The 18,059-nt window shown below is 40.2% G+C and overlaps 1 long non-coding RNA gene across 3 annotated transcripts in view; it reads left to right on the top strand.

The window, feature by feature from the left end:
• The window catches only part of LOC144382001 (uncharacterized), a 332,648-nt gene that overhangs the window by 85,901 nt on the left and 228,688 nt on the right, over positions 1–18,059 (top strand). The window lies entirely within an intron of this gene.

The raw sequence follows: 18,059 nt of genomic DNA, 5'->3' as shown, positions 1-18,059 counted from the left end.
ATCTCATGTTAAGTATTCTTACCACACAAGAAAGAAAGAGAGAGAGAGAGAGCAACAAAGGGATACAAGGAAACTTTTGAAGATGATGAATATGTTTATTACCTGGCTTGTGGTGATGGTGACACAAGTGTATATGCCCAAACTTAACAGATGCATCATTTATGTATATTTTTTGTATACCAATTATACCTCAATAAAGCTGGGGATAAGTGACATATTCATTACAAAACATGTTACCTATTTAAGTAAAAGTTAGTTGTATACATGAAAAAAAAAAAAAAAAAAAAAAACCTGTCCCTGCTAAGAGCACTAGCAATTTCTTTGCTGAGAAGTCCTGCTACCTCTCTTCAGGTCTATCTCTCTTGAGACTTCTATAGCATTTGACATAGGGTGCCACGTTATTATTCTCCAAATTCTGTTCCCTTGGATTATTCATCAACAAACTCTCAGGCTTTCTGCCTAACACTCTCCAAATTAGTTCTTTTCTGGGTCTCTGGAAGACTGCAAGAATGGCTTCAATGATCTCTTCCATTCCAGTGTGCTTGCCCCTATGCAACGCAACTCCGCTGGTCCTCAGTCAAGAGGTGGAGTTTATTTCTGCATCCACTGAATCTGGGCATGGTCTCATGATTTGCTTTAGGGAAATTAGCAAATAGGATTTAGAGAAATTAGCAGGCAGAGTCTTAAAAATTGCTTGCACATTGGGACTTGTCCTCTTCTGACTATAATTGGAACTTTGAGCCCACAGCATCAGCTGCAGCTAGCCTGCTGGAGAGGTCACATGAAAGAGAACCAACATACCCTGGCCTACTGATTACCAGACAGGTGAGTGAGAATGTTTTAGATCAGTCAGTTGATTTGAGTTACCAATTCACTGTAGCCATATGAATGACCACAGGTGAGACTAGCAGAAAAACCATCTTGATGAACCCAGCCCAAACTGTCTAACTGCAAACTGTATGCAAATAAAAACCAATAAGTTGTTATGTAGCAACAGATAACTGATACAATCTTCTACCTATTTCTTCAGTTTTTGTGTTTTTAAAAAAACTACACATTGTTGTGACAAATCTTCTTCTCCAAATATTTCATTTCAAGATTAACATCCATATTCTAACAATTCCTGAAACGGTATCTCCAAATCAAATACTTCTGACTCCTTGATCATAAAACCAACTGTCTATTGAAAATTGGCTGTACCTATGGAACTCAGAATTATTACATTTTATATGGAATTCACCCCTGTCATCCCAACTCTTCTTCTCCCATTTTCCCTAACTCAGACAGTAGACAGTCTGGAGAGAGAAGCTTTCTCTCCTCCTCCCATCTCTCACACTCGACATTTAATTAATCACCACATTCTATGAGTATTCTTCCTTGATATTTTTAAAATTCCTCACCTCTCCTTGTCTCCATTTTCACTACTTTAATTCTGGCCACCATAACTGCCCACAAGGATTACTTTCAGCATCTTCTTCTTCTTCTTTTTTATTATGTTATGTTAGTCACCATACAGTACATCATTAGTTTTTGATGTAGTGATCCATGTTTCATTGTTTTCATATAACACCCAGTGCTCCATGCAATACATGCCCTCCTTAATACCCATCACTGAGCTAACCCATCCCCCCACCCTTCTCCCCTCTAAAGCCCTCAGTTTGTTTCCCGGAGTCCATAGTCTCTCATGATTCATCTCCCCCTCTGATTTACCCCCCTTCATTTTTCCCTTCCTTCTCCTAATGTCCTCCATGCTATTCCTTATGTTCCACAAAAAAGTGAAACCATATGATTATTGACTTTCTCTGCTTGACTTATTTTACTTAGCATAATCTCCTCCAGTTTCATCCATGTTGATACAAAAGTTGGGTATTCATCCTTTCTGATGGCTGAGTAATATTCCATTGTATATATGGACCACATCTTTATCCATTTGTCTGTTGAAGGGCACCTCGGCTCTTTCCACAGTTTGGCTGTTGTGGACATTGCTGCTATGAACATTGGGGTGCATGTGGCCCTTCTTTTCACCACATCTGTATCTTTGGGGTAAATACCCAGAGGTGCAATTGCTGGGTTATAGGATAGCTCTATTTTTAACTTTTTGAGGAATATCCACACTGCTTTCCAAAGTGGCTGTACCAACTTGCATTCCCACCAACAGTGTAAGAGGGTTCCCCTTTCTCCACATCCTCTCCAACATTTGTTGTTTCTTGCCTTGTCAATTTTTGCCATTCTAACTGGTGTAAGGTGGTATCTCAATGTGGTTTTGATTTGAATTTCCCTGATGGCTAATGATGATGAACATTTTTTTAATGTGTCTTTTAGCCATTTGTATGTCTTATTTGGAGAACTGTCTGTTCATCTTCTTAAATAGACTTACTTGTACTATCTGGTTGCCAACCAAATAAATATACTCTTACTATCTAGCTGTCAACCACCCCACTCTTGAAAACAATGTATGGACTCCAATTTGGGGCCATAGCATTCCACATAAGTCCATTAGGTCTTCTTTATCTTTCTCCCCCATTGTTGTCAATTATGGGGATGGGTATGTTAAAATCTCATGTTATGGAATTGTCTAATTCTTTTGGTAGTTCTGTCAAGTTTCGAGTTTTATATTCTGAGCTGGTATTTTAGGTGCATACAAATTTGAAATTGTATTTTTTTAGTGAATTAAGTCTTTTTATCATTATATGACCTTTATCATTAATAATACTATTTTAAATTTTATTTTGTGTGATACTATTTTATGCAATGGTATTTGCTCTGTAAGTTATAAATCTATCTTACAACTTTTCTTTGCCTCCATGTTTTAGCTACATTTTTATCCAGTCTCACTATCTTTATCTTTAAACTGGTAAGGTTAGTACGTTTCCATTCATAGTATTTACTGATATACTTGGATTTATTTCCATTCTTTTATTTTACACTTTCCATTTGTCTAGCTTTGAATTTATTTTTCTTTTGTAATGAGTGAGGTCTCCCTGCCCTTTGTTATTCCATCAGTTTTCTGCTATTACTTTGGAAGTTTTCCATTCTATTTGTATTATTTAGTTTGTTACTCTAGAAATTTTTGCTACATATTTAACAAAGTTTAAAATCAGTCAATAAGTTTGATTTCTTCCCCCAAATGTAAGAAATTTAAAATATTTAATTCCCAAATATTCTCTCAGTATTAATATAGTATTATTACTTAATAATCTTTTGTATCTGGTTCATATTTTATGACACAAATGGATCATTGTTATCATTGTTTTATAAGTTAAATATTGTTAGATTTACCCAGATGTTTACCATTTTCTTTGCTCACTATTTTTATTAAATATCCAATCTTCTGTTTGAAATCATTTTTCTTTTATTTCTAAAGTAGATACTTTAGAAGCTCCTTTAGGTAAAGTTTTGTTGGAGAATAAGCCAGTTTTTGTTTGTCTGTAGCTGTCTTCATCTCACCCTTATTCTTTAAATATTGCCTTGATGGTTATAAAATTCCCAGTTGAAAGCTCTTTTACCTCAGCACTTTAAATGGATCCCATTATTGCTGCTGGGAGTCATTCATCAGTCTAAGTGCCATGACACTGGAGGTAAGCTGTTTTTCTCTGGGTACCTTGAAAGGCTTTGTCTGTTACTTGGTGTTTGGCAGATTCATTATACTGTATCTCAGTGTGGGGTTCTTTTTAATTATCCTACTCAGATTAGGGATGAGAGAACTCATGCCTTTCCTCAATTCTGGAAAGTTTTGAGTCATTATCTCCTTAAATATTATCCATCTACCAGCCCATAATCTCCTTTTATTTTATTTTATTATTTATTTATTTATTTATTTATTTGACAGAGAGACAGCGAGAGAGGGAACACACGCAGGGGGAGTGGGAGAGGGAGAAGCAGGCTTCCCGCAGAGCAAGGAGCCCGATGCGGGGCTCGATCCCAGGACCCTGGGATCGTGACCTGAGCCAAAAGCGATGCTTAATGACTGAGCCACCCAGGCGCCCCCCATTATCTCCTTTTAAAATTCCAATTAGGCATGTCTTCAATCTCATTGCTCTGTTTTATCTCCTAACCTCTGATTCATACTTTTGATCTTTGTGTTATATTGTTATTTTTCTTTTTAATTTTTATTTATTTATTATTTATTTATTTAAGTAGGCTCCATGCCTAGCATAGAGCCCAATGTGAGGCTTGAACTCACCACCCTGAGATCAAGACCTGAGCTGAGATCAAGAGTTGGATGCTTAACCAACTGAGACACCCAGGCATCCCTATTTTTACTTTTTAAAAACTTTTTGCATTCATCTTCCTATTGAGTAATTCTCTCTCCATTCTGGGACTATTTCCATTTCAATAATTCTTGCTTCAACTGTGTCTAACCTGTTAGTTAGCCTTCATCTTAAGTTTTTATTTTCATTTATTATATTTTTCATTTGAGTAAGTTCCCTTTGAATCTTTCTTTTTTAAAAAAAAAGATTTTATTTATTTGACAGAGAGAGACACAGCAAGAGAGGGAACACAAGCAGGGGGAGTGGGAGAGGGAGAAGCAGGCTTCCGCCGAGCAGGGAGCCCTATGCGGGGCTTGATGCCAGGACCCTGGGATCATGACCTGGGCCAAGGGCAGACACTTAACGACTGAGCCACCCAGGCACCTCTGAATCTTTCTTTCAAATGCCTGGTCATTTTTGAGACTTATAATCTCAATCACTTGTTTCTTTAAATGTAATACATATATTTTTGGGGGGATTCTAATTCTAACCCTTCTAAAGTCTGAAGACATTGTGCTTTATTTTCCTCATCTGGAACATGGGTTTAAAAGCAATTATTACTCAATGGATTACTTTAAGGATTAAATAATTAAATATATGTAAAGTTCTTAGGATATCTTGCGCAGAGTAATCTATACAGGTGTTAGCTATTATTAGTATTATTATTGCTTCTGTTACTTGTAGAACTGATTTTGTGCTTTGATGACTACCTCTAAGCTTTTCTCATGTGTTAAGTAATTTTTGATTATGAGCTCGTGTTCCTTTAAACATTGTCACTGAACATTTAAGCCTTCTATGTATGTAAGGTACATTCCTCCAGAGAGGACATGCATTGGCTTTTTCCAAACCATGGGGATATTCCAGTCCCAACTAGTTTAAATTAAATTCATGCTTTGGGTATTTTCATGCTACAAAGTGAGTGTGAATTCCAGCCTTTGCCTGAGGTTGATTGTGGTTATAAAATCTCGAGGGAGACTTGTTTCCCTTTCCCAGAAACAAGACTAAGAGAGGCTAAGTTCATACTTCTTGGGATAGGTTCTTTGCTGGTGTGCCTGGTGAGGCATTTTGTGGGGGTCGCTGATTATAGGTCCTACTGCGCGATGATCCTTTATCTTCAGAGAGAAGAGAATAATCTTGGATCATCCACTAGCTTAAGTGCTTACATATTTTTGTGAGTTTATTTTTTCTGATCAATTTTGGCTAACTTTCTTGCCACATCAGACCTTATTTAGAAATGTATTTTAAATATTTTATCCAGGATTTGTCCATGTTTTGAACTTGGAGATTTTTTTCTATATGGGGCTAGATAGTGAATATTTTAAGCTTTGTCGGTCATATGGTCTCCTTTGTTACTACTAGTTCTGCACTTGTATCATAAAAGCAGTCATAGACTATTCATAAACAAATGGTTATGATGGTGTTTCCATTAAGCTTTATTTACAAAAGTAGGTGTCAGACTGGATGTGACCCACTGGCTTTAGTTTTTCAAACCCTGTTCTGTAACATAATTAGCAACAGAAGTCACCAAGATAATCTTTCTGAAAATGTTGCCTCTAAGACTCCTGGCAACCATAGCAAAAGGGGAACCAAGATTGCTGTCTGATTGAAAATTTCCTTTCTATTTGTAGCTTACAGTCTTATAGAAGAAAATCCTATAGGGGCTCCCATTGGGACAACCCATGGGAAGAGACATGGGGGTTTGGGCACAATCTAGAGTTAGGATGTGGGGGAAACTTAAGTTATTTGTTTGCCTTCCAGGTTCTTTCTGATAAGGTCTCTGGTACTTGTAATGAATCCTGCTGGATCATAGATGCTTAGAAATTCCCAAGTTTCTTCCATCCTCCCCATTGTTCATTAATATCTGTACAACCTGTAAGCATGCAGACCCCTCCTCCACTGAGAGACCATCTTTTCATGTCTTTGGTGATGATCTAGACCAGCATAATTGCTTTTTTTTTTTTTTTAAACTTATGTCCTCATTGTGAAGTAATGCTATGCTTTTGACTGACTCTTTGGGCCTAAATTATAACATGACTTGTCCCATGATCTGAAAAGGGGGTAGAAATGGGGAGGTGGATGCATTTCATAATTTCCTGAAACCTGAGTACTAGAAATACCACTTTTATAATGAAGGCGACTTCAATACAATTTTCAGAAACATGAAGCTTTCTGTTGAGTCGGTTGTGAAGTCTTATTGGTTGTGAAGTCGTATGCTTATTCAAGCATATTTTAATTGCACAGGTGGTAGAAGTTGTAAGTAGGAAAGCAAAAATAGAGTCTGAGGCTACAGGTGCAAACAGATTTTTATGGAGACCTCCGCTCTAAATGTAGTTGCTCAAAAGCTAGGCTTTTCCATTCTCTCATATGAAGCACTCTGAAAAACTGGCACTTCTACAGGCATTTTTGTTAGTGGTGAGCTGGGAGGGCCTGTCTGCTCAGAGGTTAATCTTCCTAATTAACAGAAAGGACACCGGCCTCAGAAAGCATCTCAGTGGACTGGCAGATTTTCCCTATATTTCATTAGGGTGACTTTGAAAAGGTGGCAGGCAAATGGCACCTTTTGTTTTAAAAATCAGAACCATGGCCTTTTAACCACTTTTTAAATTAGAGTTTGAGAAGACCACAGTGATGAGGATATGGACAAGTTGGCGTTATTCAGAAACTTGCCCATGGGAAGTCTGGAGCAAAGGAAAAACTGGGTATTTTTAAGTGCATCCTTATTCTTCATTTCTTCATGCCTGGCTTTTCCCCTTCTTTACACTTATTTTGAAGCCCCCTTCCCTCCTCCTCCCAGTGAAAGCCCACGCCATATCCCTGAGTCTGTTGTGGAAGAACAGACTGGAAGACATCTGCCTCTTGCCTTATTTTTTTAAATTCCTCTAAATGATAGAGCCAAGTCTCCACACCAGAGCTCCCGCTCCCTGAACAAACCAAATGGCGGCTGTTGGCGGCGTATTGACAGCTTGTTAATGGAGGAATCCTTGACAGTGTGACAACCTGTGTGGGCTGCTTTGGGAAGCCAAATCCGCCCCCACACAAACCCCAGTAATTAACAGGTGGGGAGAAATAGCAACTAACTGCTGCTGAGGAGGGGAAAAATACTCAACCAAATGAATTATGTATATTAAAAAAATAACTCCAGTCTTGTCATCTCTTTCCTAGTTCTTGTTAGCGGTTCCACTGGAATGTGCTTTGACTTTGGGGTCAGATGAGCCTGGATTTGAATCTAAGTTTGGCCACCTAGCAGCTGTGTGACTTTGTGAGAATCTCCTCACTAAATCTCAATTTGTGAACAGTAATGTGGTCAGATACTGTTTGAAAAGGCACAATCATAGATGTCACATACCGGTATTCAAGTGTTAGAATCTCTTTTTATGATGATGGATTTGCCAAATTGTTCTTGTAGTTCTGTCAAATTTTGTATTGTGAGGCTATGTTTTTTCAGTGCATTAAGTTTGAAATAACTATGTCTTCTTGATGAATTGGGCCTTTTAACATTAGAAAGTGGCCTCCTTTATCTCTAGTCATGCTTTTTTGTCTTAAAATTATTTTGTGTGATGTTATTTTATGTGCTGGTAGGTCAGTGTATATATGTGGCTGTATTCCATTTATTTTACAGTATTTCTGTGCCCTCATGTTTCTTGGGACTGGGAATGAAGGATGAGGGGTGAAGAGAAAGGGCAGGCTCAGGCTGGCCGTTGGTTGGTTAAGGCATTCATACTGGCTGGACTGACCTCCCAGACATCCTTCCTTTCCTAGGTCCTTGAAGCCCCAAATATACTTGTACACATTCTCTGAGAGAAAGTGTCTTGGAGGCTGCATGTGGTAACACCGCACACACCAGGCCCTGAACATTTCCCTCTCAGCTCTGACCTATATTAGAAAGGCTGTAGAGGAAATTTCTCAAAACTTGTATCTGTAGTTTTTCGTATATTTCTAAGGGCTAAACTTAATTTAGGAAACATCCAAGGTTGTTTAAAGTAATGGTTTCCAAGCTTTCTTGGGTCTCTGATGCCTCTGTGAATGTGATGAAAGCTATGGACTTTCTCCTTAGGGGAAAAAAAACACAAATACAAAATTTTCAAACCATTTCATCCTCGTTTATGTACCTCATAAAGTTCCAGAGGCTCCAGGTAAAGGATTTAAATACTCATGTAATAATGTTATAAAAATTAAGGGACAAAAGGCAGGATGCAAAATTTAAATAAATGCAAATGTATTTGTCAGAATGGGAGACTGTGTAGCCCTGGCAGAAAGTATGCTGCCTACTCTGGTCTGAGGTTGAATCAGATTTAGCAGGGAGCCTGTGCCCTGAGCTAGCACTACTTGTGTATACCTGTGTACACCACAGCTTGAGGAAGCCTGAGCTGAGGACTATATGAAAAGGTCTAGAACCAGTGACCCCTATGGCTCTAGCGGAGGCAACCAGGGAACATCTTCCAAGGGAGGCATCTATAACCCAGGGCATGTTCCAGGCTCCCACTGAAGAGAATCCTAATTGAAGATAAGCTGAGGAGAAAATATCACAAAACACTGGAGAAATGCTGCCATAAGAGATAGTCATCAGGGGCACCTGGGTGGCTCAGTCGGTTAAGCATCTGCCTTTGGCTCAGCATGATCCCAGGGTCCTGGGATGGAGCCCTGCTCAGTGGAGAGCCTGCTTCTCTTTCTTCCTCTGCCCACCTCCCTGTGCTCTCTCTCTCTCTCTGTCTTGCTCACTCACTCTCACTCTATCTCAAATAAAAAAAGAGAGACAGCAGGTGTAACAAATGGAAACATTGATGCCTCAGAGAGCAGAAGTAATAAAGTCAGCTGGAAAAGCACTTTAAAAAGTGTGTTTAAAATACTCAAAGTTAAAAAAATGATAGAATCCATAGAAATGGAAATAATGGAAGAAGACAGACAAATCTGAAATAAAGAATTAGCTAGTTTTGGAAATGAAAACTATTGCTTTCACTTTGAGAAGGAAACTTTAAGGATTAGAAGTGAGAAGGAAACTTTAAGGATAGTTTAAACAGAAAATTAGACATGACCGAAGAGTGAGTAAATAAAATGGAATAATTGTCAGGGGAAATCATTCAGAATACAGCAGAGAAGGATATAGAGTTGGGAACTATGGAAGAGAAGTTGAAAATTGGAGAGCACATGAAATTTCACCTTGGACACAGCATAATGAAACCACAGTGTTTAGGCAGAACAAGAAAGTCTGAAAATTACCAGGCAGAAAAGACAGATGACTTAATGAAGTCACTGTCAGACAAAAGCCAGGCTCTCATCGTGATACATTCAAGAAATAAAAAAGAAAGAAAGAAAAAGATCTCCAGGGCACTGAGGCAAAATTTTGTGTGTATACGTGTCTTACTAACATCAATGACGAAGAAAAAGCAACACCAAAAAACACAAAAACTCAAGCCAAAAAACACAAAACCAGCACCTGTAGGAAATATGCACAAGTGTTGAGTTTATTCTGGTTGGTAAAATTAAAAGCGACTGTTATTTTTATCTTAATATTTCCGTGGTGTTCACATTTCACAATAAACATGATTTACTTACGTAATAAAAATCAATATTAAGAAAACAATAATCATGGGGCGCCTGGGTGGCTCAGTCGTTAAGCGTCTGCCTTCGGCTCAGGTCATGGTCCCAGGGTCCTGGGATCGAGCCCCGCATCGGGCTCCCTGCTCCGCGGGAAGCCTGCTTCTCCCTCTCCCACTCCCCCTGCTTGTGTTCCCCCTCTCGCTGTGTCTCTCTCTGTCAGATAAATAAAATCTTTAAAAAAAAAAAAAAAAAAGAAAACAATAATCTGTGTTGAAAAGAGAAGAGTATGTCTATGTCTCTGTCTGTTCAAATTAGGCCCATTCTTTAAGGATTAGCTCCAATGACACTTCATCCACGAGGCCTTCCGGTTCCTTTACCTCTGCAGGAGAGGCTCATCCATTAGCATAGGCAGCAGAATGCCTAGGGCCATGACAATTTTTTAATTTTAAATCCTTTTAAAATCAGAACAAAAAGCTGAAAATGATAATAATTAATATATAATATGAGTATAGCCTGGATTATATTATATATTTATCTTTATACCAATGCAGTGGTAAAATATAATTTAAATACATATATTTTAATAAAGAAGAAGAGGCCCGTGATGGCAAATTGCCCAAGGCCCCTGGAAGTCACAAGGAAGCCCTGAACTTCTGACTAGGACTGTCTTAATTTTGGTTTCCCCAGAGGCACAAACTAAGATAAGCCTCCACAGGCAGTTTATTTGGGAAACGATCTCAGCAAGCAGATGTGAGTGAGCAGAGAGAGGACAGGGAGGGAAGAAAAGTCAGTAAAAGCATGTGTTCTCAAGGTCGTTGTTGCGAGCGCGCCAGGGTTTAGTTTCTCTAGACCTCCATTCCTAAAGACAAACAGAATACCTCTCGGTATTCCCCACCTGAAGGATAGGTGGCTGGGGTGTTTATTTACTGACTACTGTCCTTCATTTTTTGAGCACTGTCCCTGAGGCTGTTCACTCCCTTCTGTGGGGCTTGTGTAAATGCTGGGTGGCTCCTAGCACTGGAGCGGAAAACATCAAGTGCTTGGTCAAGGTGAGACACTGTTAGCATGAGAGCATGATTGTAGGCTATCTCTGCCTGACTTATCTCACTTAGCATCATACCCTCTGGGTCCATCCATGTTGTCACAAATGGCAAGATCTCATTCTGTTTTTGGCTGAGTGCATAACATTGTATGTCAATTATACTTTCATTAAAAAAAAAAAAAGATTGCATGGCTAAACAGAGCTGAAACTGAAACTTAAGGGGGCCAAGGTGAGGGGACTCAAAATACAAAAGTGTCTGCTACAGTTCCCCTGGAATCAATCTCACATCACAACACCCTGTGTTCCTGTGCTATTTTATTTGTACATTTGTAAGAACTCCTTTTATATTCAGCCTTGTTTCATGCATTCCACAGTTCCTTTTGTACTTGAAATATAAATTCCTTGAAGTCATGAGCTGTGCTCATGGCACAGAACCTTGCACTTAGTAGGTACTTTATACATATCATTGACTTAAGTTAACTAAGGCAGTCCTGAACCAGGATTTGGGAGAACCAACTTCCAGTCCCCACTCTATGACTAACATACTGTGTGAAGTTGGGCAACCCCTCAATCCCCTTGAATCTCATGGCTACATCTGTGAAATGAGAGCATGTATAGGATCTTCTCCAATGGCCCCCCTGGATCTGTTTGATTATTCCCATCTATGCAACCCTTCTGAGCATTAAAGAGCTCCGATTAAACTTTAAGCCCAATGCTAGTTGCTGGGATTATGGAGGTAAACACAGTACAGTCTTACTGTACAGGAATGAAGTGGTCCTTCAGGAGAGAGACAAATGAAGAATTAGCACATTATAGTGTGACAGAAGCAAGCACAGAGGGCTGAGGACACACAGTGGGATTTGTAATCAAACCTGGGATGTGTCAGGAGGAACTCTTGCAGAGATGACAGTGGAGGTGATTCTTTCAGGATGAATGATAAGTAATGGGAAGGATGTGGGGAGGACAGGGGAGGACACTCTATACAGTGCTGGTCCAGGGAAAGGAGGCATTTTTCTCAAGACTGAGGACTGCTTGCCTAGGACAGAAAAGAGATGTTCCTAAGTCTTTCTGACTTTTGGACCCATGCTATTCCCATATCTCATTTTGCCTTTCCCAGGGCAATTGTTCGATACTGTCACATAAAAGTTTTAATGTGTGTGCTAGACCCAAGATTAGGAAAGGAGAGCTAGTTATATCGACAAACTACAGCTTCTAAGGTGGGAGACAAGACATATTTTTCTATGTTTGCTAGGAAAGGAGAATCACCTTCACTTTATTTTATATTTATTATTTAGCAGCACTGTGGAAATGGATTTTTAAAAAAACTCAGTCATAGACTAATGGAGAGAAGAGGATATATTAGCCACTAGACAGGTCTTCAGTCAATTTATATATGTTCAATCAGTCCAATGTTCCCCTCTTTGATAGTAATGAGTACATTTCTTTCCAGAAGTCAAAGTCTCTGTTATTTTCTCCCTATTTATGGTGATCAGGTATTTGTGTTACTCCAGGTAAAATACCCTGGAAATGGCTTGTAGAAGCAGCCCTTCATGCTAAGTGCACTGTGGGAAAGATGCATTATAGAAACTCCAATCCTCTGGATATAACTGCTGACATTTTCCCCTTCCTGCTCGGCATGAGTATGAGATCACCCCATAATTTTACCTCATGGAGTCATTTGCTGCTTTAGGAAGAAATGCTCTTTGCTGATAAACATCCCTCTACACATAAATGTCATGCTGAAAAGGTTTCTCTTTTTGGAGAAATGGCCCAAAGCCCCCAGTTTCAATAACTTGCTTCAATACAGAAGAGGAATAAGTGATAAAACTTGCCGAAGTAGGAGCTGGAGCACACAGTCTTCCCAACATTTCCCTGAAAGAAAAAAGCAGAAGAATGCTGGAGGGACATGTGGTTATTTGCACAGAAGCTCATTTCTTAGAAGAGTTTGGTTCAGAATCGGAAATGTGATGTTGATTGCAGGTATGAACACTGATTCATTGTTGCTGATGCCAGTTCTGGACGTGTAGCAATTGCTCAAGACTAAATCTGGCTGCCACTATTTTTCAATTGTACTATGGAGCTTTTTAGTCTTAGTACGGAGCCAACTCTTAACCTTACAACGGAGGGGAATAGAATGAAGCAAAGGATGTATCTGTTGAGACTCCACAAAGTGTATTCCAAGTGTTACTTCATTCGTCCTTTTACTAATGACTGGACTAAGTGTTTTACATATGCTATCAATTCAATTAACACACATTAATGAAAAACATGGAATGAGTCATTTACTGTGAGGATTAAAAAATCATATGCCATCTTCACTGCAGTATCAAGAAGTTAGGCATTTCATTATCCAACGTTTATAGATTAGCAAATGAAGCTCAGAGAGTTTCAATTGCCTAAGGTTACACAACTTATAAATGGCAAAGATAGAATCTGAACCTGGTTTGTCTGCTCATGCTTAGGACCTCACAGATCACAGTAAATGCTTGTAAAACTGAACTTTTTTTTTTTTTTAATATTTTATTTATTTATTTGACACAGAGAGAGAGAGAGCACAAGTAGGTGGGGCAGCAGGCAAAGGGAGAGGGAGAAGCAGGCTCCCCGCAGAGCAGGGAGCCCGATGTGGGGCTCGATCCCAGGACCCTGGGATCATGACCGGAGCTGAAGGCAGACGCTTAACCGACTGAGCCACCGAGGCACCCCAAAACTGAACTTTAATGGAAAAAATGATGACAGACTCATTGAGGATGGGCCCAGGGCATGAGGGAATTACTATCTTCGGCATTTCACTCTTTTTCTATTCATTAATTCACTTATCAAATACTTCCTAAGATTATATCCCTGTCACTATATTACATTATGAGATTCAGAGTCCCTGGACTGCCCAGTAGAAAACAGAAAGAGAGAAAAATAATTATAATGCAGCAGCCTATATAATTCAGGTATAGTTCTGGTGCTCAATGGCTGAGTAATAGTCAACTGAAAACTTAGCATCTTAAAACAACAATTTTATTGTGATCTCCCATGGTTCTATGGGCTTTTGGACACAGCCTGGGTTCCTTCATGTTTTTGTACACTGGTAGTGGTTGAGATTGTGGTCGTCTGGTTACTTGAGGGCTTCTTTATATCCATGCCTGGTTCCTGGAATGGCTGGGTTAGCTGGGGGCTGATCTGACAGATATCCCTTTCTTCACATAAATTCTCCACATAGCTAGCTTGGGATTCCTCATAGCACAAAATCCATGACAGATGGATTTCTTCTTGATGACTGGCATACTTGGAGCGAACCTTCCAAGAGACAAAGTTGGAAGCTGCAAAGCTTTTTTGGACTAAGCCTCAGAAATCAGTGTCACTTTCGCAGCATTTTGTTGGTTACAGGCAAGTCTCAAGTCCGGCTCTGATTCAAGAGGTGGGGATATGTGGGAGCATGGATACTGAGAGGCATAATTCATTTTTGGGGGTGGGCCATCTTTGGAGACTAGCTACTACATGCTCAGTATGTATCAAGTGCTTTGAGAACCCCATAGAGACCTAGGCCAAATTTACTCCACGGCAGAAGATGCTCAGCCTGAGAAGACATGTGACAAAGGTGAAATAGTTCTTATACTCCAAGGGGTCAGAGTCTGGGAAGCCCAAGTAATGGGGTTGAACAGTAATGTGCATGAGTGGGTTGAGGTGTACAGAGAGTGGCACGTGAGTATGGATGTTAGCAATAGCTAGTTCCTTCCTGGCCACGCAGGGACTGCGGGCTTGAACAAACAGAAGAGGAACCATTAAGGGGTTTAAAGAACTAAAGGGTACCAAGATGAGGTTTTCATTTAGAAAGATAATACAGGTTGCAGCGTGCAGTGTAGATTTGAGAAGGCAATAATCAGCTGGGATGAGGAAGAGACTAGTTGCTGGAATTCACCTTCCTTAGAAGAAGGCAGCATCTGTGAGTTTTATGTTATAAACTGGTTCACTAAAAAGGATGAAGGGGATGAAAGAGATAGAGGAGCAAAGGACCAGGGGGCTTCTGCATCGGATAATTCTGTGGAAGGCAGTGCTATTTATTTATTTATTTATTTATTTATTTTGAAGATTTTATTTATTTATTTGACAGAGAGACACAGAGAGAGAGGGAACACAAGCAGGGGGAGTGGGAGAGGGAGAAGCAGGCTTCCCGCTGAGCAGGGAGCCTGATGTGGGGCTCGATCCCAGGACCCCGGGATCATGACCTGAGCTGAAGGCAGACGCTTAACGACTGAGCCACCCAGGTGCCCCAAAGGCAGTGCTATTTAATGTAGTGGCGAATACAGAAGCAGGGAGTGCTGATGCATCCAGTCTTGAACTGGTTAATTCTGAGATATGTGCAGGAAAATCAGACAGAGATGCCCTATATGCATTGTAGTGCACACCATTGGTGCCCTGCCCAGATTTCCTTTACTGGGCCAGTACATACCTGCCCCCCCTCCCCATGGACTTAACTGCAGCGATGGCTGCCTGCTAACAGCTCATACTTGCACCCTCATTCTGGAAATTTCCCTCATCTAGAATTGCCTGGAGGATTACACACCCACTCCCTGCAGTCAACCTGCAGCCAATGATGGACTAATACAGGATTCAAATGATCATCCCCCTTGCTACCAGGTGGGACCACTCTGTGATGCCATTTGCTTCCAGGCTTCCTGGGACTTCATCTGGCATCACATCTTTACACAGCTTCTTCCCTGCCCTCACTTGCTGCCCTCAATCCTCTTTCTCTCTCAGGAAGTCACCTGCACAAGAACCTCAGAGAGGTCCACCTCAGGAAACCTAAGACAGGCCTTTAGATGATGTACCCAGTGGTCCATTGTTTGGAGGCAATGTAAGTTCTTTTGTGGTAAAAATCCTTTCTAAACAATAGTAGGGCCTTCTTGTAAATTGGAGTAAGAATCATGACACGTGGAACATTTAAGCATGGGTGTGGAAGTGGACCTCATAGTAAAGTGCATGAACTCTGAACTCTGGAACAATACTACCTGGTTTTAATCCCAGCTCCACTACTTATTTTTTTTTTTTAATTTTTTTATTGTTATGTTAATCCCCATACATTACATCATTAGTTTTAGATATAGTGTTCCATGATTCATTGTTTGTGCATAACACCCAGTGCTCCATGCAGAACGTGCCCTGCTCAATACTCATCACCAAGCTAAGCCATCCTCCCACCCCCCTCCCCTCTAGAACCCTCAGTTTGTTTTTCAGAGTCCATCGTCTCTCATGGTTCTTCTCCCCCTCCGATTCCCCCCCTTCATTCTTCCCCTCCTGCTACATTCTTCTTCTTTTTTTCTTTCTTAACATATATTGCATTATTTGTTTCAGAGGTACAGATCTGAGATTCAACAGTCTTGCACAATTCACAGCGCTTACCAGAACACATACCCTCCCCAGTGTCCAACACCCAGTGACCCTATCCCTCCCACCCCACCCCCCACTCCAGCAACCCTCAGTTTGTTTCCTGAGATTAAGAATTCCTCATATCAGTGAGGTCATATCATACATGTCTTTCTCTGTTTGACTTATTTCGCTCAGCATAATACCCTCCAGTTCCATCCACGTCGTTGCAAATGGCAAGATCTTATTCCTTTTGATGGCTGCATAATATTCCATTGTATATATATACCACTTCTTCTTTATCCATTCATCTGTTGATGGACATCTTGGCTCTTTCCACAGTTTGGCTATTGTGGACATTGCTGCTATAAACATCGGGGTGCACGTAGCCTTTCGGGTCCCTACTTTTGTATCTTTGGGGTAAATACCCAGTAGTGCAATTGCTGGATCATATGGTAGCTCTATTTTCAACTTTTTGAGGAACCTCCATACTGTTTTCCAGAGTGGCTGCACCAGCTTGCATTCCCACCAACGGTGTAGGAGGGTTCCCCTTTCTCCGCATCCCCGCCAACATCTGTCCTTTCCTGACTTGTTAATTTTAGCCCTTCTGACTGGTGTGAGGTGGTATCTCATTGAGGTTTTGATTTGGATTTCCCTGATGCCAAGCGATATTGAACACTTTTTCATGTGTCTGTTGGCCGTTTGGATGTCTTCTTTGGAAAAATGTCTGTTCATGTCTTCTGCCCATTTCTTGATTGGATTCTTTGTTCTTTGGGTGTTGAGTTTGATGAGTTCTTTATAGATTTTGGATACTAGCCCTTTATCTGATATGTCATTTGCAAATATCTTCTCCCATTCTGTCAGTTGTCTTTTGGTTTTGTTGACTGTTTCCTTTGCTTTGCAAAAGCTTTTTATCTTGATGAAGTCCCAATAGTTCATTTTTGCCCTTGCTTCCCTTGCCTTTGGCGATGTTTCTAGGAAGAAGTTGCTGCGGCTGAGGTCGAAGAGGTTGCTGCCTGTGTTCTCCTTTAGGATTTTGATGGACTCCTGTCTCACATTGAGGTCTTTCAACCATTTGGAGTCTATTTTTGTGTGTGGTGTAAGGAAATGGTCCAGTTTCATTCTTCTGCATGTGGCTGTCCAATTTTCCCAACACCATTTGTTGAAGAGACTGTCTTTTTTCCATTGGACATTCTTTCCTGCTTTGTCAAAGATTAGTTGACCATAGAGTTGAGGGTCCATTTCTGGGCTCTCTATTCTGTTCCATTGATCTATGTGTCTGTTTTTGTGCCAGTACCATACTGTCTTGATGATGACAGCTTTGTAGTAGAGCTGGAAGTCTGGAATTGTGATGCCGCCAGCTTTGCTTTTCTTTTTCAACATTCCTCTGGCTATGCGGGGTCTTTTCTGGTTCCATACAAATTTTAGGATTATTTGTTCCATTTCTTTGAAGAAAGTGGATGGTATTTTGATGGGGATTGCATTGAATGTGTAGATTGCTCTAGGTAGGATTGACATCTTCACAATATTTGTTCTTCCAATCCATGAGCATGGAACGTTTTTCCATTTCTTTGTGTCTTCCTCAATTTCTTTCATGAGTATTTTATAGTTTTCTGAGTACAGATCCTTTGCCTCTTTGGTTAGATTTATTCCTAGATATCTTATGGTTTTGGGTGCAATTGTAAATGGGATCGACTCCTTAATTTCTCTTTCTTCTGACTTGTTGTTGGTGTATAGGAATGCCACTGACTTCTGTGCATTGATTTTATATCCTGCCACTTGACTGAATTCCTGTATGAGTTCTAGCAGTTTTGGGGTGGAGTCTTTGGGATTTTCCACATAAAGTATCATATCATCTGCAAAGAGTGAGAGTT

This window comes from Halichoerus grypus, chromosome 1 (genome assembly GCF_964656455.1).
Source record: "Halichoerus grypus chromosome 1, mHalGry1.hap1.1, whole genome shotgun sequence".
NCBI lineage: Eukaryota > Metazoa > Chordata > Mammalia > Carnivora > Phocidae > Halichoerus > Halichoerus grypus.
This window is presented reverse-complemented; position numbering and strand designations above follow the sequence as displayed.